This window comes from Urocitellus parryii, chromosome Y, assembly GCF_045843805.1.
Source record: "Urocitellus parryii isolate mUroPar1 chromosome Y, mUroPar1.hap1, whole genome shotgun sequence".
Taxonomy (NCBI): domain Eukaryota; kingdom Metazoa; phylum Chordata; class Mammalia; order Rodentia; family Sciuridae; genus Urocitellus; species Urocitellus parryii.
The window spans coordinates 17,080,394-17,090,435 of record NC_135548.1 but is presented as its reverse complement, the minus strand read 5'-3'; the positions used below and the strand labels follow the sequence as shown (position 1 = coordinate 17,090,435).

The 10,042-nt window shown below is 41.8% G+C and overlaps 1 protein-coding gene across 1 annotated transcript in view; it reads left to right on the top strand.

Annotated features, from left to right (window-relative positions):
- Window positions 1–5,533: 5,533 nt before the first annotated feature.
- LOC144250931 (lysosomal cholesterol signaling protein-like) overlaps window positions 5,534–10,042 on the top strand; it is a 47,695-nt gene continuing 43,186 nt past the window's right edge. Inside the window, exon 1 of the mRNA XM_077794098.1 lies at window positions 5,534–5,575. The gene's annotated coding sequence lies outside the window, so the exon portion shown is untranslated. The remainder of the gene's footprint in view (window positions 5,576–10,042) is intronic.

Sequence of the window (10,042 nt, the reverse complement as noted above, 5' to 3'; positions counted from 1 at the left end):
GAAAGAGACTGGCTGAGCCCCCAAACTTACCATGCTTCTATTGAATAGTTTCTACTCTTTGTCTTATCTAAGTAACTGAATTAGCTTATAATTTCATCACATAATTCTGTTTTGTTTCTCTTCTTAATGTCTTAAGTGCTGGCCCAGTTAAAAGCCTCTGCCTATTTACCCATATTCAAACATTACCTAAGTCGATAAAAAGATCAAAGTCAGAAGCAGTGGCACATTCCCATAATCCCAGCTACTCCAGAGGCTGAGGCAGGAGGGTTACAAATTCAAAGCCTGCATCAACAATTAAGTGAGACCCTGTCTTGAAATAAAAATTAAAAGGGCTGGGATGTAGCTCAGTGGTAGTGTTCCTGGATTCAATGGCCAGTAATACAAAACAACATCAAAAACATAAAAGGCCAGGAACAGTGGCACACACCTGTAATCCCAGCAGCTTGGGAGGCTGAGACAGGAGGATCACAAGTTCAAAGCCAGCTTCAGCAACAGTGAGGTGCTAAGCAACTCAGTGAAACCCTGTCTCTAAATAAAATACAAAAATAGGGTTGGGGATATGGCTCAATGGTTGAGTGCCCCTAAGATTAATCCACAGTGCAAATAATAATAATAATAATAATAATGAGGTGAGATGGTTAGGCTCCACTTTCTTTCATTGCTTTTGTGAGAATATTTCAGTAATAAAATTGAAAGGAAAGAAAAAACTAGTAGGCATTTCTTCAAACACACATATTATTACAAATATTAAGTTAAAAGAAAATTTTCAGGGTGTTACCCTGACAGATGAGAAACCAAATTATTAAATTAAAGCATTTATAATAACAAGAAGAAGTCAGAAATTTGGAAGAATATTTAAATAAGGCTATAAACAAAAAGCACAAGTGAAAGCTAGGAAAAAATAAGAAATCCACTTATTGTAAAAGAGCTATATCTCCACTGCTTATATCAAATAGCTCCCACTAAATAGAAGTACACTTCAACTTCCTAGATATCTAGTGGAAATCAGTTTTATTCAATAATTCAAAAACATTTCTGAATGTCTATCATATGTCAGAGAAAGCACTAGTCTAAGTGCTAAGGGTACAAAAATTAACAAACACAAAGCCTTTGTATAATATAAGTTTATGTACTTCACTGTATCAGTGCTCTTAAATTGTTCTGTTTTATGGGTGAATTTAGTTTACCTACCTGTTTTAGTACTTGGTAGTGATTTAGAAGAATTTTTATTAAGTATTGTTTAACATTTCCATATAACCAAAGTATATCCTTTATGACTTACTTCAGACTTTTTCCTGATAAAATTAATACACATTTTTGATAGAAATTTTGAGAACTTTTCTACACAGAAAAAAAATCATATGTACTCTTGTCATACAGAGATAATTACTATAGGTATTTTCTTTTAGAATTTTTTCCATGAATTGATTTCAGGTAACAGAAAATTCAACTCAAACTTGTTTAAATAATGAAAATAAAAAATGACTGGTTCACACAAACGAAAGATCCCCAGGTAAACTTGTGAGGCTACTTCACATGTATAGTATGTCATCAAGTTCCCTATTACTTCCTTCTCTCTGTTGTGCCAAACTTGGTATCTGCATCATTTTGAGGATGATTTCTTTCACGGTCCCAAGAAGGCTGTCAGCATCTTCCTCTTGTCCAGCAAAAAAGAACATCAATATTTTCTGCAAAAGTCTTAAGAGTCATTATGTTGAAGTACATTAGGGTAAATGCCCACTCTGACTTAAATCACTAAGTTCAAAAGCATGCCATGTACTGATTGGATAGGCAAGGTTACATTACCACTTAAGGTGGAAGGATGTCAACTTCTCTGGGAACATATAGATACCTAGAGAAAAATGGTGCTGTTGTAAGGAGGAGGAGAGTTTTCCAGAAACTAAATATTTCAGGATGAAATTGACCAAAAGTAAACTGTTACATTGTGTACATGTACAAATAAATAACAATGAGTTCCACTAATTTGTGTAAATATAATAGTCCAATAAAAAGTTAAAAACACACAAACACACAAGAAGCTGTTTTAAAAGAAACTTACATCATATTAGATATATTCAAACAACACATTTTAAGACATTCTTTTACATTTCTATTCTTCAATTACACTTAATTGCCACTTTTTCATGGAAGATCATCCTCAAATTTTCATTAGGTAGGGCTGGGGTTATGGCTCAGCAGTAGAGCACTCAACTAGCATGTGCAAGGCGCTGGATTCCATCCTCAGCATCACATAAAAATAAATAAATAAAATAAAGATATTGTGTCCAACTACAACTAAAAGTATATTTAATTTTTTTTTTCATTAGGTAATACTTAATTTTCACCATTTCATTAGAAATGCTGAAAATATCTATGGGTTAAAATGTTAATATTATTAAAGAAAAAAGGTACTAAAATCTCATATGTATTATAATCCCATTTTCCTTAAATAAGCTGCATGTGCACAGAAAGTGATATAATATCATTTATAATATTAACAGGTTATTTATAGGTATGATTTCACTTCCTTCATTCCATTCTGTATTATCTGAATATTTTATAATGGTTATTTACACTTTAAAAATCAGAGAAAAATCAGAACTACTTCATTTTGGAAAAAGGAAAATTTTATCAGGAATCTATATGCACATCACATTGTCTCAACATATACCTACATGACACTTATCATTGAGTCAAAACACTTGTTTTATTTCTCCTCTCAATCAGCTGGAGTTGAAGGCAATGGGTTCAATGGCTACAAATAACTTATTTGTAAGTAGTGGAAGTTAAGATAAATTTATAGTTCCTATTCATTGGTCTACATAACTTTGAGCTTTTCCTCACTCAGTTAACATTATAATTAATAGAGATCTGCATTACACAGAATGATTAGTAGATTTGATAATGAAATCAAATGATTTTCTTATGGCTTTCACCACTAATTGCTTACATAAACATGACTTTTCACTGAAGTCTGTCATCTTTTTCTTCACTTTGTTCCTACAGTTTCCCTCCAAAGATATTCTTGGAAAACTCAATCAGTCCACACAGATGTCTCTTCAAACCACACCTTTAGTGCTATTCTATCTCTTGAGCTTCTCTTTTTTCTCTCTGGGTATCTACCAGAAATGTTTATGCACATACACCAATGCCTTCATAAGTAGTTAGCTCACAAGACAGTGAGGTCTTTCATTCTAATTCTCACCCCTAGTCAGTTGGGTGTTCTAATCCCATAAGGCCTCAGATGGAGCAAATAACTTCGTCAAGAAAAAAGACGACACAAGATTGCTTCCCAAAGTTTTAGATTTTAGGTCTAAAACCAAATTCACCCTCCTTGTAACTGTTTTAGGAATATTTCTTCCTTTCATCTTCAGATAAAAGAATTACAGAAAACAATGGATTTTAAAACTGGAAGAGATATTAAAAGCTCACTACACCAATATCTTCTCTTCATTGCAATACATGAGGAAATACATAGTTTAATTAACGCCTTCTTCTTTGTTAGCCCTATTAGTCACATCAGTTCTCATTTTAGAATATTTCTTAAGCCAATTCCATTCTTTTCACTGCCATCATCCTAGAGTAGGCCTTCATTTCCTTATGTCTTGGGTTTTCCCCAAATCACCCTACTGCTTTTCTTGCCTTCAGTCTTTCAACTAATCCTGGGAAAGCTTCCAGATCACACATCCAAAAGTAGTGTGATCATATGTTTCTGTGGGGGAAAAATTTGATGGTTTCACTGTGGTCAAAGAATGAAATTCAAATTCTAAGGCTAATCTAAGGAACTTCCTACAGGTTGATGCTAACTTTCTAGGCCTATCTTCTTAGTAGTCCCCTAATATTCAAAGCTTAGTAAGTATTTATTTAATTGAATTAATCTCCAAACTTTCTAAATAGAGATAACTGTGGTATTAAGAAGATTTTTTTATTTTAAGTAGCCAGGTTCAAGGGAAACATAAAAGGATGTTAAACTGAAAAACACAACGAACAAAGAAGTGTAAGAAAGTAGGAGCAGGATGCATGCCTTTTCTATAGTTTCAATAATGTTCATTTTCTCGAAGTTTCATACCCTTTAACCTATGATCAACTTACTGAGTCATTTCTCGGAAGCCACAGAGTTTTATATCTTTACACTGAAACTGCAGAGATGACAGGATGACAAGAATGTCCTTAAGTTGCCAGACAGAACAGTTTTTAAAAATGCAAAGATTTTAAAAAAAAATGCTGTGGAGATATTAAGTGGGATCAGGTTATAAATCTTTTAAAATATGAAATAATTTTGATTCTCATGGCATTAGCCAAGTACTGGGCTTCTTCAGTTTTCAAAATGGCACACTGTATCTGAGGACCTTGACTTCAGGCTCAGAGGTTAGCCTCCGATACAGGCAGATTCTTCTCAGTATATTGAGGGAATACTGCCTTTATGTTTCCCCCAAATTAGAAATACAAGCAGTTACTAATAAGGCCCTTATTCTAAAATCAAACACAATGCTAAAGCTTTACACTTTAATCTGATTTCGAAGGTCAAGGTCACACTTCCTTAGGAAAGATGGGAGGCAGGATTCGACACTGATCGGAGTCTCAGTCCTTGCTTTTATGTTCTGTGCTATGCAAAGACTACACTAACCAAGAGGGGAACTAGCAGATCTCAATACACGAGACTGACGTTAGCCAGAAAGACGAGACAGCTCCGCAGTCGACCAGAGGAGAGACCAGCAACCCCTGGAAATCCCCCGCGGCGACCGCCATCTTCTAGGGGCCGGGCCGGAAGTCGCGTGGCTGCAGACTGTGGTGGCCGGGCGGGGCCTAGCGCGGGGGCGGTGTGGCCCTGAATGAAGCTGGAGACTGGGGCGGGGCCTGAAGCGGGGGCGGGCTGTGCGGTTAGTCTAGGGACCTGGGGCGGGCCTGAGGAAGGGGCGGGGGCTGTGCGACTGGAGGCTGGGGCGGGCCTGCAGGCGAGGCGCGCGCCAGGTTGCTCGAAGCTGGAGGCGGGGCGGGGGCTGAAGGCGGGACGGGGGCGGGGCCAAAAGCCGGCACCGGGAGGGGCCGACCCGGCCACAGTGGCTTGCCCCACCTCACTTTCTCGAAACTTGCGGCCGCACTCTGCCGAGGAGGGCTTGGGGCGGGAGATGACGGTGATTTCCTCGCTGCTTGGCCCTCGGCAAGCACCGACTCCCTTCTCGCGGCCGCAGGGCTGCAGACGCAGCAGGTGAGCTAGGGCCCCTGGGCGCAGACCCGCCTAGCCCTGACTCTGCCTAGCGGGCACCCGATGCTCCCGCCCCCGCCCTTAGGGGCTGGGCTGGTGGACGGCGCCCGTCCCTCCCTCTGCGCTCGGGCCCCGCAGCCAGCTGCCTGCGTCTGCTCGCCTCTGCCTCTCAGCGCCTGCCTTTGGCCCGAGTGGGACCACCTGGGAAGGCTTGCGCAGGAAGGGCGGCTTGTTCCCTCCCGTGGCAGAACAACCATTCCCAGTGTGGACAGCGCCTCACTGCACGTGTATCCACCCTGTCATTCTCCGACTCTTCCTTTTATCCCACGGGTGGCCACAGTATCTGCCCTCCTGAAAGCATCTGCTCAGGTACCTAGAGCATTTTAGTTAACCATGACCTTGTGACTTCCATGCCCTGCAAAGTTGAGCGACCACCTTTTTCTTACCCGTTTGCCTTTTCCATTTCCACTGCTATCCCAGGCGTTGGGTGGCAACTGCCCTCTGGACAGTATTTAGTTAGGGACTCTCCGCACTCCTTATCTGGAAGGGCTAAAGTCTGTCCCTGAAGATAAAGGAAGATGGAAATGCTCAGCGCTCCACACCATGGGTTCCCTAGGGAGGACATTTGGTCCCCAGCAAGTAGGTGGGAGTGGATGAATGTTATGACTGTTCGTATTGTAGAATTCTTTAGTAGTTTCTCACTGTATTGGGCTTTTCCCATGGGATAAAGGATGTCCGTGTTTGAGAAATAGCCTAAGAGTTTACAGCTTTATCTTTGATGTTAACACACACCGTTTTCACTTAATAATTATTTGCAATTTATGTGGTTTGCAGAAGTTTTCTAAGTCAAATATGAAGGAGCCAGACGCAGTTTGTATACATAATTTCTCCAGTACCTGGTCCGGTGAACCGTCTTGTATTGTACTGTGACAGGTCAACTTGTTTGTTCTGTAACAAGCCTTATTTTTATAGATGAAAAGACTGGGTGTAATTTTTAAAAACTTCCCTTGCTATGGTTTCTGTTCATTTTTAAAATATGCTTTTGGAAGCATATTTTCTTCACGTTTAAAATAGATTTAAGATGAGCCAGGAGTGGTGGCACAAGCCTGTAATCTCCCTGCTACACGACAGGCTGAGGCAGGAAGATTAAAAGTTTAAGGCCAGCGATTTAGAGAAACCCTGTCTCAAAATAAGAAATAAAAAGGACTGGGATGTAACTCAGTGGTGGAGCAATCCTAGGTTCAATCCCTAGCACCTCTAAAAGAAAAAAAAAAGATTAGGATGGATAAAACTTTTAAATCCTTTTGATTGTTTTGACTTTTCCCTCAGCAGGTGTTGCTTTTATAATACTGGAAAACATTAAAAGAAACCTCATAGGAAGGAAGAAGTTACTTTTCAAAGTTTTTTCTTTTAATTTTCAATTAATTGAAAGTTAACTCTGGACATTGCTACAATTTTTTGACCATCACAGAGAAAAATGAAGAGCTCCCTTTACTGTTATCAGCTATTTAAGATCAAACTAAATTAAATTCAATCTCCCTTAATTTGATTATAAAACAGAAGCTGATAACTTCATGACATATGCTATCCTCTAGTTTAGTTGTAGGATCTTTAATACCTAGTATGTTTGGAGAACCAGGAATACATTTTATTAACTTTGTTACCATTCTTATTAGGACTATAGCTTCTAATAGCAATTGCTACCATTTCTTAAAGGCCTACTTTGTGATAAGCTGTGCATAAAATAGCCCATCTACCCAATATCCCTCTGAGAGGGTTTTTACTGTCATTTTACAGTTGAGGAAACTGAAATTCTGGGAGGTAGAGTCACTGACCCAAGGTGTTGGTAACTGTTATGGTCCAGAATCTGTTAGATTCTTTTCACTGAACTACTGTTAGTTACAATTGTTTTCAAAAAATATTGGACTACATTGATGTTTTTGTGGTCCAAATAAGAGGTTGTGGAGCAGTATGACTTATTAATGCTCCAAACAAAGAGAACTTTTGAAAAACATCAGAAGACTGGAATAGTTTATCACCTTCTTTACAACTGCCTTTCCAAGTCCACGTTTCTTAATGGCTCCAAATGTTTAACATCTTTGTTTACCAGCTGCTTCAAGTATGGGTATTTGTACCAATGAATAACTTTCCCAGGATATAATTTGATGCTCATTTGGTAAACTTCAAGTACGTGAGTGTTGTCAGGTTTGTTTATATTGAACCACTCCTGTCTAATCCTGGTAGAAAAATACTTGTCCTAATCCAGATTGAATGTAAGATTTTAAAGTGGTTTGGTTTATACAAGGATAGGATAGAGAAAATTCTCTTAACACATCCCCATATATCACCTGGTGATCTCTGGCCTGCCATGTGAGTCTTTTAATGTGCTAAGGATATTTGATAACTTAACCATGCAGGGTATTATAAATTTCAGGAAGCATGAGCCTTTTTACTTTCTGCCTTATATAAGGCCACTTTAGATGGTAAACCCAGAATAATTACTTAGAAATTGGCAATAATTATCAATTAACTTCAAATTACTAATAAAATTACTAATAAAAGCTGTTTAACTTGAGTCATCCAAACCTCTTCTTCATTGTGTCCCTGGCAGCAAGAGGAGAGTCTGATAATTTTTTGTCATATTAACATACAGAATTTGTTCTTTGTTGAGCATTTTTGGAACATCTTCATAATGTTTTACAACATATTTGTGTTCTTTAACATTTTATGAACATCTTTAGAACATTTTAGAGCACATTTTGTGTTCTAGGGCCTGTTGCTATAGTGAAAAAAAATTAGAATATTTTATTATTCAGAAAAAAATTCCAGGGGGGGACTCAAGATGGCGGCGAAGGTTAGGCATCACCACAGTGAGCTGCGTAACTAATCGGGAGAAAGTCGATGTGAAACGGCTAAAGGATATCTTGCTGGGAATTTCAAGTGAAATTGAGGTGCTCCAGAATCTAGTTGACAGATTTCCACAGGGCGAAGTTCGGCTGTGAGAGCTCTATTTCTCCGCACGGAGGGCCGCATAGCTTGACAGGCGTTCGCCCCGCTGCTGAAGTCCGTGGCGGCAGGGGGCCGGAGCGGCGGAGCAGCGATACGGATTCCGGGGGCCACCGCCAGTGGTACATTGGCAGCCCCTAGTGCTGAGTTCCGACTTTGAGACAGAGGAGAGAAGCGGTCCAGCTTGGTTCCAGATACCGGTGGTCAGACCACAAAGGAGGACAGCAGCCGCCATTTCGGAGAGATGATGTAATCAACTCCATGTTCTACTGATCGCAGCCCATTCAACCACGGAACAGGTGACATAAGGCTGGTATTTGCCTGCGTCTAGCAGACAGAGTTCTTGCTCAGGCTCGGGACTGGGGATCTTGTGGAGAATACTACTAGGGGCTCGTGCCGGGCAAGGCGTGCGCCAGGCACTGAGCAGCTAGAGGCTGGTTTCCGGGACTAACCGAGCCCAGGTCTGAGGAAACTGCGGGGTCGGCCTGCGGAGGCCAGCTCCAAGTGGAGTGTGCGCTGAGCTTGGGCCGGCTGAGTTCTGATTCCCGGAACAGCTTTGGCCTGGGGCTGGGGAACCCGCGCGGGTCGCTCGCTGGAGCCAGCTCCCAGCGGAGAGTGTATCGGGATCGGAGAGGCGGGGTTCCGGCTACCTAAGCTGCGTTGGCCCAAGGCTAGGGAACCGGTGGTGACTGCTTCTCAATCAGGGTCCTGCTGGGAGCGGTGGGGGCAGAGTGGAACTTCCACCTGCACCCAGAGTAGAACAAGTGACCCGCCGGCGTGGTATCATGACACCCCAAACGCAGCTGGGGCTGAAGAGAGTTGCTGCCCACGCCTAGAATAGGACCAGCGACTTCGCAGCGCGGTAGTCAAGTAACCTCATTTGGAGTAGGGGCTGTGCAGACCTGCCATCTGAGCAAGTAGTGCAGGCAGGCAGACCTGCCGCCCAATGGCAAGTCAGGCCAGGTAGCTTGCCAGCGTGGTGGACACGTAACACCCAGGCAGTCGCGTCACACTGGTCGGAGTGGGGGCGCAGCAGGGTCGCCGCCCGAGTCCGGAGGGGGCTCAGCGAATCGCTGGAGAGGTAGTCAGATACCCCCCATTGGGAGTGGGGGCTGTGCAGAACTACGACCCACTGGCCTAGAGGTCTGCCAGCGTGGTAGACGCGTCACACCAATTGGAGTAGGGACCCACCAGAGTCGCCACCCACATCCAGATCTGGACAAACGACCCCAGGGTGTGGTAGTTACGTTACCACAATTGGAGTGGGGGTAAAGTAAAGCCGCCTCCCGGGCCCGCGGGGGGGGGGCAGACCTGCGACCGATCAGCGAGGTAGACAGACCACCATAATTAGAGGAGGAGCACAGCCACTACCAGCCCAGCAAGGGAGGCTTCCCAACTATACAAGAGCAACGTAAATAAATAGGGGGTAAATTTCAAAAACACATCAGTTGCACCAAGCAGAAAGAAACGCCAGCAGTATGAAAAGACAAGGAAAGAAGGGACCACAAGCAATGCAGGTCAACTCAACTTTAGAAGAGGTAATAGCTGCAACAGATGGAATGTCAGATAAAGAGTTGAGGATATATATGCTTCAGATGATCTGGAGTCTCAAGGAAGACATGAGACAGCAAAATCAGTCAATGAAAGATCATATTGACAAACAAATCCAGGAAGTAAAAGATCAACTTCACAGGGAGATAGAGGAAATAAAAAACAAACAAATAGAAATACTAGAAATGTAGGAAAAAATAAACCAACTTAAAAACTCAATTGAGAATACTACCAGCAGAGTAGATCACTTAGAAGAGAGAACATCAGACAATGAAGACA